At 43.1% G+C, this 16,809-nt stretch overlaps 1 long non-coding RNA gene across 1 annotated transcript; it reads right to left on the bottom strand.

The window, feature by feature from the left end:
- Positions 1–15: 15 nt before the first annotated feature.
- Positions 16–11,309, bottom strand: LOC122461556. The gene is made up of 3 exons (XR_006283503.1): positions 10,352–11,309; positions 9,054–9,202; positions 16–3,235 (listed from the first exon to the last, which is right to left on the bottom strand). It is a non-coding gene; the product is annotated as an uncharacterized LOC122461556 (long non-coding RNA).
- Between the last annotated feature and the right edge of the window lie 5,500 nt (positions 11,310–16,809).

The following is a 16,809-nucleotide window of genomic DNA, read 5'->3' as shown; positions in this document are numbered from 1 at the left end:
GGCTGTTATTTTTTATTTTATTAATTAATAGATCCATTCTTTTATAATATAAATCTTATAAAACATTTTTTACAACTGAAAGACAAACATACACAAGTATATAATTCTGAACTGGCCTATGTAAGTCCCTAAAGCTGTGTGTACAAGGCCTACTACCAGTCATTTTCTTCAACTTTTTGGTTTTGATCACATATTGTGGTTCATGATATTCTACTCTTCATCTTCCTCTTTTGTCTTGTCAGTTGATAGTATTGGTTAAAGTCTTTCATTATCTCATGTTTAGGCCCAAACTTCTGTTTTTGGTACATGTAGGTGTACAACCTGTTTATTGGTTGTCCTATAAGAACACTACACAATATTAATATCTCAAATTTAGAAGGGTTTTTGATCCTGTCTCACATGACATTTTCAAACAAACTAGAGAAATACGGTCTAGATGAATTGACTATAAGGTGGGTGCACAGCTGGTTGGAAAACTGTACTCAGAGTAGTTATCAACGGTTCACAGTCAAGCTGGAAGGGCATATTGAGTGGATTCCCACAGGGATCTGTCCTGGCTGTGGTTCTATTCAGTATCTTCATAAATGATTTGGATAATGGCATACAGCAGTACTTTTCAACCTTTTTTCATTTGAGGACCCATAAAAAATTTCAAATGGAGGTGTCGACCCCTTTGGAAATCTTAGACATAGTCTGCGGACCACAGGTTGAAAACCACTGGCACAGAGAGTACACTTATAAAGTTTGCAGATTATACTAAGCTGGGTGGCCTTGCAAGAGCTTTGGAGGGCAGGCTTAGAATTCAAAATGATCTTGATAAATAGTCTGAAATGAACAGGATTAAATTCAATAAGGACAAACGCACAGTACTACACTTAGGAAGGAAAACTCAATTGCAGTAATACAAAATGTAAATGACTGTGTCGGAAGAAGTACTCCAGAGAAGGATCTGGGGGTTATAGTGGATCAAAAACTAAATATGAGTCAACAATATAATACTGTTGCAAAAAAACCAAACATCATTCTGGGATGCATTAGCAGGAGTGTTGTAAGCAAGACACGAGAAGTAGTTCTTCCACTCTACTCAGCAGTGATAAGGCCTCAACAGGAGTACTGTGTCCAGTTCTGACCTCTGCACTTCAGGAAATATGTGGACAAATTAGAGAAAGTTCAGAGGAGAGAAACAAAAATGACTGAAGGTCTAGAAAACAATACTTATGGTGAAAGATTGAAAAAATTGGGTTTGTTTAGTCTGGAGAAGAGAAGACTGTGAGGGAAACAGTCTTCAAGAACATAAAAGGTTATAAAGAGGAGTGTGATAAATTGTTCTCCTTAACCACTGAGGACAGGACAAGAAGTAATTAGCATAAATTGCAGCAAGGGAGATTTAGGTTAGATATTAGGTAAAGCTTCCTACCTGTAAAGGTAGTTAAACACTGAAACAAATTAGCTAGGGAAGTTATGCAATCTCCAACAATTTGAGGTTTTTAAGAATAGGTTAGACAAACACCTGTCAGGAACGGTCTAGATAATACTTAATCCTGCCTCAGTGCAAGGGACTGGACAAGGTGACCTATCAAGGTCCCTTCCAGTCCTACAATTCTATGATTAAGCTTTTCTCCTTTTTCTTCCTATTTTCCTTATTTTAATATCTTAATTTTGAGTTTAATTTTGACTATTGTTGAAGGGGTTTCCCCCTAACCTAGTATTCAGAAAAAGTTCTCAAACTATAGGCTTCGTGGCAGATGATCCTCTACCACCAAACTCCAAAAAGTTTCACCACATTTCTAAGGCCTGGTATACACTTAACAGTTAGGTCAACATAGTTGCACTGCTCAGAGGTGTGGAAAAACACAAAAATGAAAATACACACCACTGACCAACATAGTTGTGCCAACCTAGCCCCCAGCATAGGTATAGCTATATCGATGGAAGAATGTGTCCGTTGATGTAGCTACAGTCATCAGGAGAGGTGGTGTTCCTACACCTAAAGAAAAATCTCTTCAGCATAGGCTGCCTCTACACTACAGGGCCATGCCGGCATAGCTATGGAGATGTAGCTATTCCGATATAGTCTGCATAGTGAAGACATAGCCTCAGTAGTTACCATTTTTTCCTTCTCTACTGTAGAACTTGACTTGAATTATTTTTTTTAAGACCAGAATTTCTCAAATATTTTTATACCAGTCTATAGTTTTAGGGAAGTCACTCCTCTTCCACCACCTTGGTATAATAATTCTAGCACCAACTAGGAAATGAGTAATCAGTTTTTTATAAGATGCTTAGTTTCTAGGACAATTTAATAAAAATACTAAGGAGTTATCTGACTAGCTGACACAGTTATCTCCCTTATGGACTCTCCAATGGCTTTGCAAAGTGTCTTAATTTTTGGGCATATCCACCAATTATGGAGAAATCCTCCCATTTAAATACATTCTCTCCATTCTTTGCCCATCCCTGTACCATATACTCACTTTAAAGGGATTAGATACCAATGATAAAGAACTGTAACAATTTTCTTGTGTTAATGTCTTTACTGAGGTGTGGGCTTCATTGTCCCATGTATTCTTCCATTCCTTAATTTTGGTGTCTATGGCTACATCAACTTTTCACAATTTAATTATTTCCTCTAAGTAAATTCGAAATTACTTTGTATAAAGTGAAAAGTTTCATGGATGTACTGAGTAGTTTTTCAGATTCCATCAATTTTCTGCATAGGTTTCCCTTTTTCTGAAAAATGTCTGAATCATAGATATTGTTATACTGGAATTTTGGTGTCTTTTGCAAGTTCTTGTCTTTCATCAACTGATCTAAATGTATTCTCTCTAAACAGCTGGCCAAATTTTGATATACCTATACATTCCCAAATGTCAAAAATTCCCAGGCATTTATTGGGGTCACATTCTATAGTATCTAGTATTGGCTTTAGAAGTGAAGGATATAGGCTTAACTTTTCTAAGCAAATTATCCCAAGTTTCTATTGTTGCTTTCGTGGAAGGGTGGTTATATACTGATTTTGACATCTAGGTTCTTCTTCAAGTGATGTTCCTGTGGGTGCTCCATTTCAGGTGTCGGTGCGTCCCGGTGCCATTGATCAGAGATTTTCAGTAGCAGGGTTGGTCTGGGTCACATGTACACAGTGGTCATCTTGAGGCACCATTGGTGCCTCATCTAGTGCGCACGTGACCTGATGACCTCAGTTCCTTCTCAACTGTCCTCGGCCTGAGACGAAGCTCTGTAGCAGTGTCGATGATTAAATTAGAAATAGCATTATTTAGAAATAGTTAAGTTTCAGTTAGTAGTTAGCTAGACAGTTTACCCTTTTTCTCCTAAAAACAAACCAACCAACCCACCCACCCTTTGGTTTTTTGTTAAAAGTTACCTCAGCGATGGACCAAAACAACATGTCTGGTTTGCCAGGCTTTAAAAGATGCAACTCATGTACAGACACTATGCCTATTTCAGATGGGCATTCACTTTGCGTCCACTGCCTAGGTGAGTCGCACATACCACAAAAATGCACTCACTGCAGCAATCTAAAATCCAGAGCCAGGCGAGATAGACATCTCCACCTGAAACTTATCCTTATGGAAAAGTCTCTCTGGCCAGCGTCTGACCCCGGACAACAGAACTGCTCGACCAGGAACTCTCCAGGCACCTCCTCATCGATAGGGCCCTATCAAATTTACAGTCCATTTTGGTCAATTTTATGATCATAGGATTTAAAAAATCATAAATTTCTGCTATTTAAATCTGAAACTTCACCGTGTTGTAATTGTAGGGGTCTTGATCCAAAAAGGAGTCATGGGTGGGTTGCAAGGTTATTGTAGAAAGGACTGCGGTATTGCTACCCTTGCTTCTGTGCTGCTGCTGGCAGTAGTGCTGCCTCCAGAGCTGGGCAGCAAGAGAGCAGCAGCTGCTGGCCAGGAGCCTACCTCTGAAGGCAGCTCCCCACCAGCAGCAGTGCAGAAGTAAGGATGGCATGGTATGGTATTGCCACCCTTACTTCTGCACTGCTGCCTTCAGAGCTGGGCCTTTAGTCAGCAGCTGCCACTCTCCGGCCACCCAGCTCTACAGGAAGCAGTGCAGAAATAAGGGGGGGCATTGCCACCCTTATTTCTGCACTGCTGCTGGTGGGACACTGCCTTCAGAGCTGGGCGCCTGGCCAACAGCCGCTGCTCTCCAGCCACCCAGAAGTGACAGTGGCAATACCACAACCTCCCTAAAATAACCTCCTCACCCCCCACAACTCCCTTTTGGGCCAGGACCCCCAATTTGAGAAACACTGTTCTCCGTCATGAATTCTTTATAGTATAGGGTAAAAGCACACAAAAAAATCAGATTTCACAGTCCGAGACCAGATTTCACAGTCTGTGCCACGTTTTTCATGGCCGTGAATTTGGTAGGGCCCTACTCATAGGACATGGCAAAAACCTATTCCTCCAAGAGGAAATGAGCCATGTCCTCCCCACAGAGAGAACCACTGAAAAGAAAATGGACTCCTGCAAGGCTGCTGTCCTTGGTGCCGACCACATTGAGAGTGAGCACCTTTGAGACGCTGGAAACCTCCAGCACCATCCACATCAGGGCCTCTGCCACCAAGGTTAAGGAGATGAGAGGCAAACACAAGGCAAACTTCTCCTCCCTGGCACTGACAACACCAGTGAAAGTGATGGCACCACAGCCATCTCCAATGGCGATGCCTCTGCCACCAGTGCCACCAACAATATTGGCACTGACGGAGAGATCTAAGACGTCACCACTTGCACCAGTCAAACTGCTGCATGCCCAACATCAAAATCATCAGCACTGATGGACTCAGCACCGAAATTCTCGCATCTCGACGTTTTACACAACATGCTGACATGATGGTGTCTTCCACTACGGGCTCTTCATTATTCAGCACTGATGGCTCCCCAGTGAAGATGGCACTGGGGCAACCAGATTCCCCCATCCCCCCACCTTTTTCCAGCAATGAGGATGACGACCAGGAGGAGGGCGTCTTTTAATTACACCATTCCTCACCGAAGGGCACAGAGTCATCTCTGGCACCCATGAGATCCAGGGACCAGCACGCCTGAGACATGCAGCTCTCGTACGGACATCCACAGATGTACCCGCCCATGGCCTTCCTAATACAATGGCCACAGTGGGACCCATGGGTGACCTATAGGGGACATAGCCACAGACTTGCTACCCCTCAGAAATGACATGTATGCTCCACAACAGCCTCCTTACAGAAGCCTTTGTAGTCCCTGAGAAAACAGAGGAGGATGAAGACACAGAGCAGGATATTTCTCCTGTCCACAATTTGTCTTCGTCACCGGACCCGCCCCGACTGCAGCCGACGATTTCAGATGATTTCAGGAGTCATTCCAATGGGTAGCATAAAGCCAGAACATCCCTCCTGAGGAGGTGACAGAAAACCAGCACAAACTCCTTGAAATTTTACACACTTCCTTCGCATCGAAGATAGCTCTGCCTATCAACGATGCACTGATGGAACCATCAGACATAGTCTGACAAATGCCAGCAACCATTCCTGTGACGTGTAAGAGAGCTGACTGAAAATACTGTGTACCCACTAAGGAGATGAACTTCCTTTTTTCGCACCCCCAACCCAACTCCCGAGTGGTGGATGCAGCAAATCAATGAGGGAAACAGTTCCAGTACAGGTCTACACCTATAGATAAAGACTGGAAGAGACTAGACCTATTCGGCTGCAAGGTCTATTCTTCAGCAACCTTACAGTTCCTCACAGCCAACTATGCTGCCCTTCTTGTGAGATGTAATTATGATAATTATAACAAATTGAATGAATTCCTCCATGACATCCCCAAGGAAAAATGGGAACAATTGTAGGCTATCGTTAGTGAGGGACAACTCATGGCAAGAACAGCATTACAAGCATCCCTCAATGTAGTGGACACGCACGGGTGTCTGGTGGAGCCCCTCTTCGGGGAGGCTAGCTCAGCCTCCGCTCCTTCCTCCCGCCCCTCTTGTGGCCAGAGGAGCCCTGAGACCCCCTCCCCTCATCGGCCGGAGCCCTGAGACTCCCCTCCCAATCCCCGTGGCCGGTGTAGTACAAGAAACTGCTATCTGAAGGAATTTGCTACATCAGATAGCAGTTTCTTACAATCCCTTACATATGAGTAACTGTTACAGATAGCAAATTCCTACAGGTAGCAGTTTCTCACACTATATCACAACCTCAAGGCCCGCCCCCCACACTCGGAGAAGCCCCGAGCCCCTCCCCTCGGCAGGAGGAACCCCGGGCCAGCGGGAGCCACACCTCCCCTCCCCAGACCCCAAGCCGCCCAGAGAGAAGCATCTTCCCAACTCTCCTCTAGAGAGGCTTTTGATATGCCCCATACAGGCTCCGGGGTGGCTAAGGAGGTGGTATTTTCTACTCAGCTTCCTGGGTTCATCAGTAATCTCCCTGGAGTCTGGAGATTACTGATGAACCAGGGAAGCTGAATACCATATACTGCCTCTTTCAGCTGCCCCAGAACCTGCATGAGGCATAATAAATCAAAAACTTCCCCCCAAAACCCCGCAACCGGGGGCCGCAGCAGCACCAAGGAAGGCTGAGCCTCCCCTGGCCTATTATACCCGCCACCCATGTGGACACGGCTGCACAAACAACAGCATGGCCATAGTCATGCACAGAGCGCCATGGCTCCAGTCATCCGGGATCCTGAAGGACCTCCAAACAAAGGTAGAGGACCTACAATATGATAGAGAAAAACTGTTCTCTGCCAAAATAGATGAAGTTCTTTATTCCATGAAGGAGTCACAGGTGACTCTCCGCACTCTAGACATTTACATGCCCACAACAAAGCGGAGAAGATACCAATTGTATCAATGTGGTAGAGACAACACCTTCCCACAGCAGCAAAGGTCATATGACTCTTAAGGGACAGAGACAACGACCCCAGAGACACTGAATACTGCAGTCACAGTCTTCAACATCTCAAACAATGTCAGCCAAGCTGCACTTTTGAAACATTGGTCGAGGGTCTGAAAGACCTCCCATGACAAACAGTGCCATCCACAGATACTACCCAAGCCTTTGGCCACTGCCTATGCCCTTTTTATTACACCTGGATATCCATCACCACAGACCAATGGGTACTAGAGATAATAAGGTTGGGTTACTCCATCCCCTTCACCTCCGTCCTACCCACCCACCCAACCCCCTTCCCTCTTCAGGGATCCTTCTCACGAGCACCTTCTATGACAAGAAGTAATCCATCTTCTACAATTAGGTGCTGTGGAACAAGTTTCACCACAACACAGGGTGAAGGGTTTCTAGTCCCACTACTTCTTAACCCAGAACAAAAATGGAGGATTGAGGCACATCTTAGATCTCAGAAAACTCAACAAGTTGGTACAAACCCAAAGCTTCAAGATGGTCACACTGTCGCTCGAAAGGGGGGACTAGTTCTCAGCCCTCGACCTACAAAATGCCTACTTCCACATCACCATATATCCCACACATACGCAGTTCCTATGGTTCATAGTGGGAAATGACCACTTCCAATACAGAGTACTACCATTCAGACTTTTGACTACTCCGAGTCATCTCCAAAACCCTTGTGGTAGTAGTGGTACATCTATGTAGACAAGGAATAATGATATTCCCATACCTAGACAATTGTTTACTGAAGGGTGCCACCCAATCAGAAACCACAGATATCACTCAAAGGACTATCACCCTTTTTCAGACCCTAGGGTTACAAATAAACAAAAATCAACCTTAGTCCCCCAACAACAATTGGACTTCTTCAGGGACCACCTGGACTCAATAGAGACCAGGGCATCACTTCCAATGCCCAGATTCCTGACACTGAACAACCTTATCTCGGTAGTCACAAACAGCCCACAGGTATCAGCACGCACCTGCCTACAACTACTAGGTCACATGGCAGCCATCACTTTTGTAGTAAGGCACATGCTCAACCACAGGTGCTGAGCTTTCATTTTCCCTAGGGATGCTCCACCCCCACTCCACCCTCTACCCAAGGCCCCACCCTTGCTCTGCCTCTTCCTGCCCTGCTCCAACCACTCCCTTGAGGCCCCGCCCATTGCTCTCCACCCTCCCCCAAGTGCCTCCCCCAGCTCCCGAACAGCTGCAGCTGGGGGGTGCTGAGCACCCTTTTTTTTTTTCCCCTTAAGTACCCCAGCCCCAGAGCACCCATGGAGTCAAAGCCTATGTGGTTGACTACATATGCATTTCTTACAAGGCTGGCTAAGTTTGGTATACATATTAGACAAGCACAGCCAGAACAAAAGTCTAACAGTGATACCAAATGTCCAGCAATTACTACAGTGGTGGACACAGCTGGAGAATGTGTGCATAGAGGTTCCCTTTCAACAAGACCGGCCAACCATACTGATCACAACAGATGCCTTGCTTATTGGCTGGGATGCCCATGCAAACCAGCATACAATCCAAGGGTGGTGGTCTCCCCGGAGACAGAGTTGCACATCACCCTCCTCGAACTACGCACAGTTTGCCATGCGTGTGTTCACTTCCTCCCAGTGATAAAGAACAAAACAATACAAGTAATGACTGACAACACTGCATACACGTTCTACATAAATTGACAAGGAGGAGCCCGCTCCCGCTCCTTATGCATTGAAACCATAAAGTTGTGGAACTGGCGTATAACCCCACAACATGAGCATCACCGCTTCCTATCTACCCAGTCACCAAAACACAACGGCGGACACATTAAGCAGACAATTTTCTCAGACCACAAATGGGAACTGCACAGCAGCATCTTACAACCCATGTTCCAATTATGGGGGTTCCCCCTCATCGACCTATTAATGACATCACAAAACCACAAATGCCCACACTTTTGCTCACAAGCAAGACTGGAACCCCAGTCTCTAGGGGATGCCTTCCTAATCAGATGGGACGCACCTCTTCTTTACGCATTCCCACCGATACCAATACTCTCATGGGTGATACACAAGATATGTGCCGACAAAGCCAAGGTCATATTAGTAGCCCCAATGTGGCCAGACAGACCTGGTATCCTTACTTGATACTCATGGCGACCTGCAAACCATGAACTCTCCCACTCAGGCCAGACCTGCTCTCACAGGACGACGGTCAGATTTTCCACCCAAATCTGGAAAAACTTCACTTGAAGGGGTGGCTCATCCATGGCTCCATCATGATGAGTTAGCCCTTTTGGAACAGGTTAAACACGTATTATTAAACAGCAGGAGATTAACCACGCATCCTACTTACCTCCAATAATGGAAAAGGTTCTACTTATGGCATCAGAACAAACAAATAACCACATTTATAGCGCCACTTCTGTTGGTGTTAGACTATATACTAGAATTTAAAAATTCAGGACTTTCAGTAAGCTCACTGCCATTACCACCTTCCATCACAAGATCGACAGAGAGTCAGTATTTGTGCACCCAATTACTAAATGCTTTCTCACAGGGATGAAGAATGTTTATCCAGAAATATGTAACTCTACACCGGCATGGGACTTAAATCTGGTTCTCAGACCTCTGTTCGAACGATTAGATACCTGCTCCCTAATTCACCTACGTATGAAGGTAGCGTTCTTGGTCGCAATCATGTCCATGTGACGAGTAAGCAAAATAGCAGCTCTCACGGCATACCCTCCATACACCATATTTTTCAGGCACAAGATCACTTTGAGACCACACCCCAAATTCATACCCAAAATATCATCTTCCTTTCCTCTCAACCAACCAATTCATCTGCCTACCTTCTGTCCCAAACCTCATGGAAACACACAGGAGGCTATCCTACATACCCTGGACATCAGACATGCAATTGCATTCTACCTGGAGAGAACTAAGCCTTTCCAAAAGTCTCCAAGGTGTTTTGTTTCCATGACAGAGCATTCCAAAGGCTCTGCCATAGCCACACAGAGACTATCAAAATGCATCTCCACTTACATCCATTTCTGTTATCAACAAAACAAAACAGATTCCCCCATCAGGGATCAGAACTCATTTGACGAGATCAATGGCTACCTCAATAGCCTTTCTGAACAACGTACCGATCATAGAAATATGTAGAACCACCACCTGGGCCTCAGAACATACTTTCATGAATCACTATGCGTAACTCAGTGCTCAGACTCAGATGCAATGCTAGGAGTAACGGTAGTAACTTCAAAAAGAAAAGGAGGACTTGTGGCACCTTAGAGACTAATAAATTTATTTGAGCGTAACTTGATCTCTACATACAACTCTGTTGACCCTTCCATCCACAGGGGGGCACTGCTCTACAATCACCTGAAGTGGAGCACCCACAGGGACATCACTCTAAGAAGAGGCGGTTACTCACCCTGTGCAGTAACAGAGGTTCTTCAACATATGTGTCCCTGTAGGTGCTCCACTACTCCTTCCCTCTCCCCTCTAGTTTGGAGTTCGCAGTATGGAGTCTGCAGAAGAGAAAGAAATGATGGGGTCAGGTCGTGTGTGTGCTAGCTGAGGCACCAACGGCACCGCAAGATGACCATTGCGCACATGTGACCCAGACAGACTCTGCTACTGAAAATCCCTGATCAACAGCCCCGGGAAGCACCGACACCTGAAGTGGAGCACCCACAGGGACACATATCTCAAAGAACCTCAGTTACTGCAGAGGGTGAGTAACTTTCTCCTCTCTTTATCCAGATGACATAGAGTTTGATTGCACAACAGTAAGCCTGAATCTATTCCCAGTGCTTTTTAACGTTTGGCGTTATCCACTACATCAAGTTTCTAATCTGACTGGCTTGGTAATAGATCTTAATGTTTGGTAAAGAGAATACTCCCTTTTTACATGGCCTTTGTTAAGTAGATGCATAACTGTGGGTTTCTTATTTCCCCAGCTGAATTTGTTTATCAGGGATTGCTATTGATTTAAGACTTCCCAAGACTAAAACCAGAAGTGTTTGGAAAAGGAAGTTAATTAAGAGTAAGATTAATTTTAAATGCCACAGTTTTGCCTCACCATGAAATGTCATACTTCAACCAGTTTTCTAGATCTGTTTTGATTTTCTTAATCAGAAGAGTATAATTATTATGTAAGTCTTGCCATCTTTTAGAAATGTGTATTCCCAGCTATCCTACCGTAGCTACCCATTTGTATTTATCTTTTATATTTTTCTGTAGATCAGAACCCACGCTTATGTCCTGTAAATCTGACTGATCGTAGTTTACTTGAATTCTGACACTTTGCCACATTATAAGATCTTTTCTTATAATTCTAGTAGTATGTGAGCTGGATTTGTAACAAATGCCATGACATCGTGCACATGAAAGCTAGTTTGTGTTGTTTCCAATTTATATTAGTATTGTTTCTGATTGACTGGACAAATGACTCCATTACCATGGCAAAAAGAAGATGATGATGGGCATTCTTGGCATGTGCTTATAAAAAGGGGGACTTTTTCTGATAGATATCCATTAACTTTTATGGTAGCATATGGGTTGGAATACAAGATGGAAATGCAATTTTGAAATTTAGGGCCTAAACCAAATGTATCTACTGTATCTTTTAAGAACTGCCAATTCAGTCAGGCAAAAGCTTTATCTTCATCCCGTGGTAAAAAATGATGGACCTCATTAGTAGAGTCTGAAGAAGATCAGGCATAAAACTCTGAATGTTGTCAGATAGCTCTCTATTTAATACAAACCCTGTCTGATCTTTTAATATACCTAGGTAACAATTTTCGGTCTATTTGATGGGACTGAAGCACAAATTTTTGCATCTTGATTTAATAGGGATATGGGTCTGTAAGACACAAAGTTGGATTCTCCTTAGCACGTTTGCGATAACTACAATTTGTGCATCTCACCCAGTATACAAGATATTTATTTCCTTTTGATATTTAATTGACGACATCTATTAATTGTCATATTAATTGTGCCCTAAAAAAATTAGAGAATTCTGGAGGAAACCCATCATGGCCAATGGCCTGATCATTTTTAAAGGACTTAATAACTTATAGGACTTCCTCTGGTTTAATATCTTTCTCCATGGCGTCTAGGTGTTCTAGTTTTGGTACATTTGCTTTAACCAATTATTTCTTTATCAGCTTATCATCAGCTGACTCTAAGGAGCAAAGCCTCCTATAGAAGTCTGCAAAAGCTCACCCATTTTGGGCCAGTTGCCAATTCATTTGGAGCCTTGCAGACTGGAGATATGATTTTACTTTTTTTTTTTAAATGTTGTTAGCATATTAGCTAATTATTTATCACTTTCATTACCCTTTTTCATAGTGTAGCTTTGTGTATCTGATTACCTGGTCATTTTTTTTCTGTTTCAAGTAAATCTAACTTACTTCTAGCTTCTTCATTTTTAATATATTTTCTGTGATTGATTTGTCTGGTGTAAATTTAAATTGTTCAACCTCCTTGAGCAATGTTTGCACTTCTTTTCTGAGATAGGATTATTTATTAAACTGCCCCTAGTCACTACTTGGAAGGCATCCTATAGAGGACTTCTTAAAATCTGCTCTGCATTGTTTTCTTTAAATTATTGCTTAGTTTCCTGTCTGATATCTTGAATTCTTTTCTGGTCATACAGAAGTGGGATATTTTATCCCCATCTTTTCATTGTAAGTTTGTCTTCCCAGTTTCTAATAAAAAGCCAAACTGGAATGTGATCTAACCAGGAGACGCAGCCTTGCTGTGCTGATGTTCCTGTATTAAGTAAAGATCTAAAGATTAGAGTCATATCAATTCTTGTATATATTCTGTTAGGTACTGAAAAGGAGTAGCTGCTTACCTTTAGAAGACGATGGCTCCAGGAGTCACACAAGTCATGCTTATGAGAGACATCTCCAATCTTCTCTGTCAGCTCTCTCTTTCTAGCACTTTAATTCTGTTCTGTCTCAAATCTCTCCTCTTTTCCTGTTTCCAGACCACTCTCTCTAACCTCAGTTTGCTGATATCAGGCTTAAATTCATCCAGTTTGATATTTAGGAGGGATTTAGGAGATCTAAACTCAGAAATTAGCTCACAAAAATAATTTTTAGTGATAGGGATCCCTGTTAGGGTGGCCACTCGTGCATCCCCAGAATACTGAATATTCCAGTACTTCCAGGAACCCCATCCCCACTGGAGTGACCTCGCCTGCAAGGTCACAGGGCAGAGCAGCATGCTCTTCAAAATGGCATACACCATCCGATACTGGATAAAACTACAGTGGTTTTACCAGATGGGGACAAACCACCCAAAAAAGAGGACTGTCTGGTTTAAAATTGGATGAATGGCCTGCCTATCCCCTCAGAAGAAAGTGAGAAGGAGACAGGATTTGTTCCTGGCAGCTGCAATCTTGGATTTTTCCAGCTCAGCTGTTCTGCAGTCTCACTGCCTTGTAGTTCCTTTTCTGGAATATTGTTCTCTTTACATGGAGTACCCATCTAAGAATTAGGAGAGGCTTCCTGGAAAGTCATGGGGGCTGGGGAGCAGCAATGTCCACTAATTGTGCCAGTTTCAGCATGGAACTAAATGCTGAAGAAGCCATTCAGCTCCAGTGATGTCATTTCCCTGGTTCTCTTCAATTTAAAACAGAAAAGTAAATAATGTTACATGTAAAAGTCAGAGCTTGCCAAAGATAAGTGAATGTATACTGCAGGAACAAATGGGGATAGTCAATTATAATTAAGAAATTTCTGCATTCAGAACTGAAATTAAACCTTTGTGATGTAACATGGCAGCTTTTTAATTGCACAATAACTAAAGACAGTAAGTGAAGAATAATATTGTGTCAGTTGTAACTTAAGGGGGAAATCTTAGGCAAGCAGAAAGCTTTTATCCATGTTGGAATCTGGCCAGGACACTGGGACTGGTAAGCAGAATCTGATAAAATAAGTAAGGAATTCACCCTACAGCTGTAACCTCCAAAAAAGTCCTCTAAAAAACCATATAAAGAAATTTTTGACAAAACATACTTCAGCCAAAGAGGATCTTCTCATGAACAGCTTACCAAACACAAACTGCAGCTATAACTTTATTTTGTTTCTTTTCTGTTTATAGTTTCAAAACTCTTCAAAAAATGAGGGTTGTTTTAAAACGTCTCTCTCTCCAATGAGCTAAACAGACACACATTCTAAAAAATGAGTTCTCCTGGAGTGAGATCTGAATAAAAGGTTAGTTCCTGTGGATTCCTCTCTTAACTAACTGTGCTCTTTACAGTCACAAACTTTAGGATACTGTTCTATTTTTGTACGTTTCAGCATGTATTTCTCTACTTCAGTAAATATAAAGTACCATGCCTGCAATGCATATTTCTATATGGGGACAAATTCGCCCCATTCTAACTCTGCTGAAGACAATAGAATTTCACCAGGGATTAATCTGACCCTTTATCTTTATTTTCTTAAGGGAACTGAAGAATATGTTTCCTAGAAGATGTTTTTATTGGGTTTCCTGTCTGATGCTATCACAAACTAAGCTACAGCTGCATGGAACTAAGAATTCACTGATGATAACATCAACCAAGAAAAACATGAGATAAGCAACTTGTCATAGCAACATTTTTACTACTGGTGTAAAAATATATGACTGCATACAGTTAAGACAGAGAGACGCTTTTATTTGTTATCAGTAGAGCTCCGGGTGTGTCATGGAGGTCGCAGAAGTCACGGATTCCATGACTTCCTGTGACCTCCGTGACTTCTGCAGTGGCCAGTGTAGCTGACCCCGGGGCTGCCCAAGCAGACGGCCTTGGGGCCAACTGCTCAGGCGACCCTGGGGACAGCCACACCAGCCACTGCTGGAGCAGCTCCACAGCCAGCCACGCCCACTGCTGCTTCAGCAGCCCTAGGCAGCTGGCCCCAGAGACCGCCTGAGCAGTGGTCCTGGGGGTGGCAGGAGCAACTGCGGCTCCCAGCTGGAGCAGCGTCTGGCCCCAGGGCTCTCTCTCCCACCAGCAGCTGGTGCCGCAGCCTTCTCCCGCACTAAGATTCAATCGTGGGTATTTTTAATAAAAGTCACAGACAGGTCACGGGCCGTGATTTTTTGTTTCTTGCCCATGACCTGTCCATGACTTTTACTAAAAATACCAGTGATTAAATCATAGCCTTAGTTATCAGCATACTCTGCATAGCATAGAAGGTGAAGACAAATTCCACTGGGAACATTATTTAGGGAGCATTTATACTGGTGTTATAATTGCTCTCAAGTACATGTTTGGACGATGCAGTGGGTCTAGTGGTTAGAACAGGAGACTGAGTTGGGAGTTCTAGCTTTCATTCCTCATTTTGCCAGTACTTGCTGTATGAACTTGAGCAATTCACTTATCCTCACATTATAGTTGAGAATACTGAGACACAGAGAGGTAAACACCTGTCTCACATGGGGAAAGGGTGTGTGATAATTACATAATGTTAAACTCAATGCTTGACAGAAAATTTCAAAAAATAAATAAAAGATAAACTTTTTAAAATCTGCATTTCTAATAGTTTGTTTAAATTATAAGTATCTAGATCTCAAATTGCCTCTTACATGGGAGTTATTTCTCCCTAAGAGAGTCCTATGATATGCTGATTTGAGAGAATTAGTAGGTTTAAATTGGAGATTATATTTTATAATTTCTATTACAGTGGCACCTATAGGCCCTAACTTAGATCAAGGTCCCCTTTGGCTAGGCACTGTGCAAACAAAGTAAAGATAGCCCATGCCCCAGAGAGCTTGCAGTATAAATAGACAAGACAAACAAATGGTGGGAGAGAAAATAGGCAGAATGGGGAAGTGATTTGCCCAAGGTCACACAAGAGGTAAGTGTGAAAGCTTGGAATAGAACCTGGGTTTCGTGACACCCCAGTTCTGTACTCTTTCTCCTAGACTAGTGGTTCTCAAACTTTTTTTTAATCGCAGCTCACTTGAAAATTGCTGAGGGTCTTAGCGGACGAATTAATGATCTTTCCAAATGTTGTTTATACCATTAGCTAACTATTGTAAAGAACTCTGGATAAAAGTGCTATATAAAATAAAATTATTATTATTATTATAAAAATATAATATTAACTTCTTTTGTTCTACAAATAAAAGCACACAACTCATATTTTAATATCAGTAATCTTACCTTTCTAATGCAATGGATGTGCCCTCTCTCCCAAGCTGGGGCTAGGAAGAAGGGAGGTCTCTCCCCTGCCACAGAGCTGAGGCTGGGAAGGAGGGCCGTCTCTCCCCAGCAGCCGCAGCTCTGGAGCTGGGGAAAGTCATCTCTTTCTCTGGCTGCCGCAGCCCTGCATATCCCAAATTCCCCTCACCCCTTCTTCTCATCCCACTGACCCCTCCCACCTATCCCCTCTTCTCCCGAAGGCCACCACCTCACCATACATGCTCGTCTTCTCCAGGGTCCAGGCATCTAATTAATTGAGCCACGCCTGCGCAGCTCCACTAATTAGGTGGGTAGCCCTTCATTCTCTCATGTGCAGCCACCCAGCTGCACACCTTAGAGGGAACTATCTGCAGACCACCTGAATGGAGCTCGCAGACCACAGTTTGAGAACCTCTGTCCTAGACTTTACTGTCTCATGAGTACAATGAGAAATCTGCTATAGAGGATCCTCTTTGAAGAATGTAACTTCTGTTAATAAAATAATAATGGATTGTTAAATTATATTTAGGCTTAGTATCATGTGTACGTGCAGAGCAGCTGCAATTAATCCTTAAAGTTAAGACTGTCATAATCCTTTATAGTCACCATCCAATGATCCTTGTCTTGAGCTAAAGGAAATGGTGTTAATGCAAAGCACGAAGAAATAATTTTACAAGAGAGGAAGACAGAACAGACAGTAACATAAG

Source organism: Chelonia mydas, chromosome 8, assembly GCF_015237465.2.
Source record: "Chelonia mydas isolate rCheMyd1 chromosome 8, rCheMyd1.pri.v2, whole genome shotgun sequence".
Lineage (NCBI taxonomy): Eukaryota > Metazoa > Chordata > Testudines > Cheloniidae > Chelonia > Chelonia mydas.
This window is presented reverse-complemented; position numbering and strand designations above follow the sequence as displayed.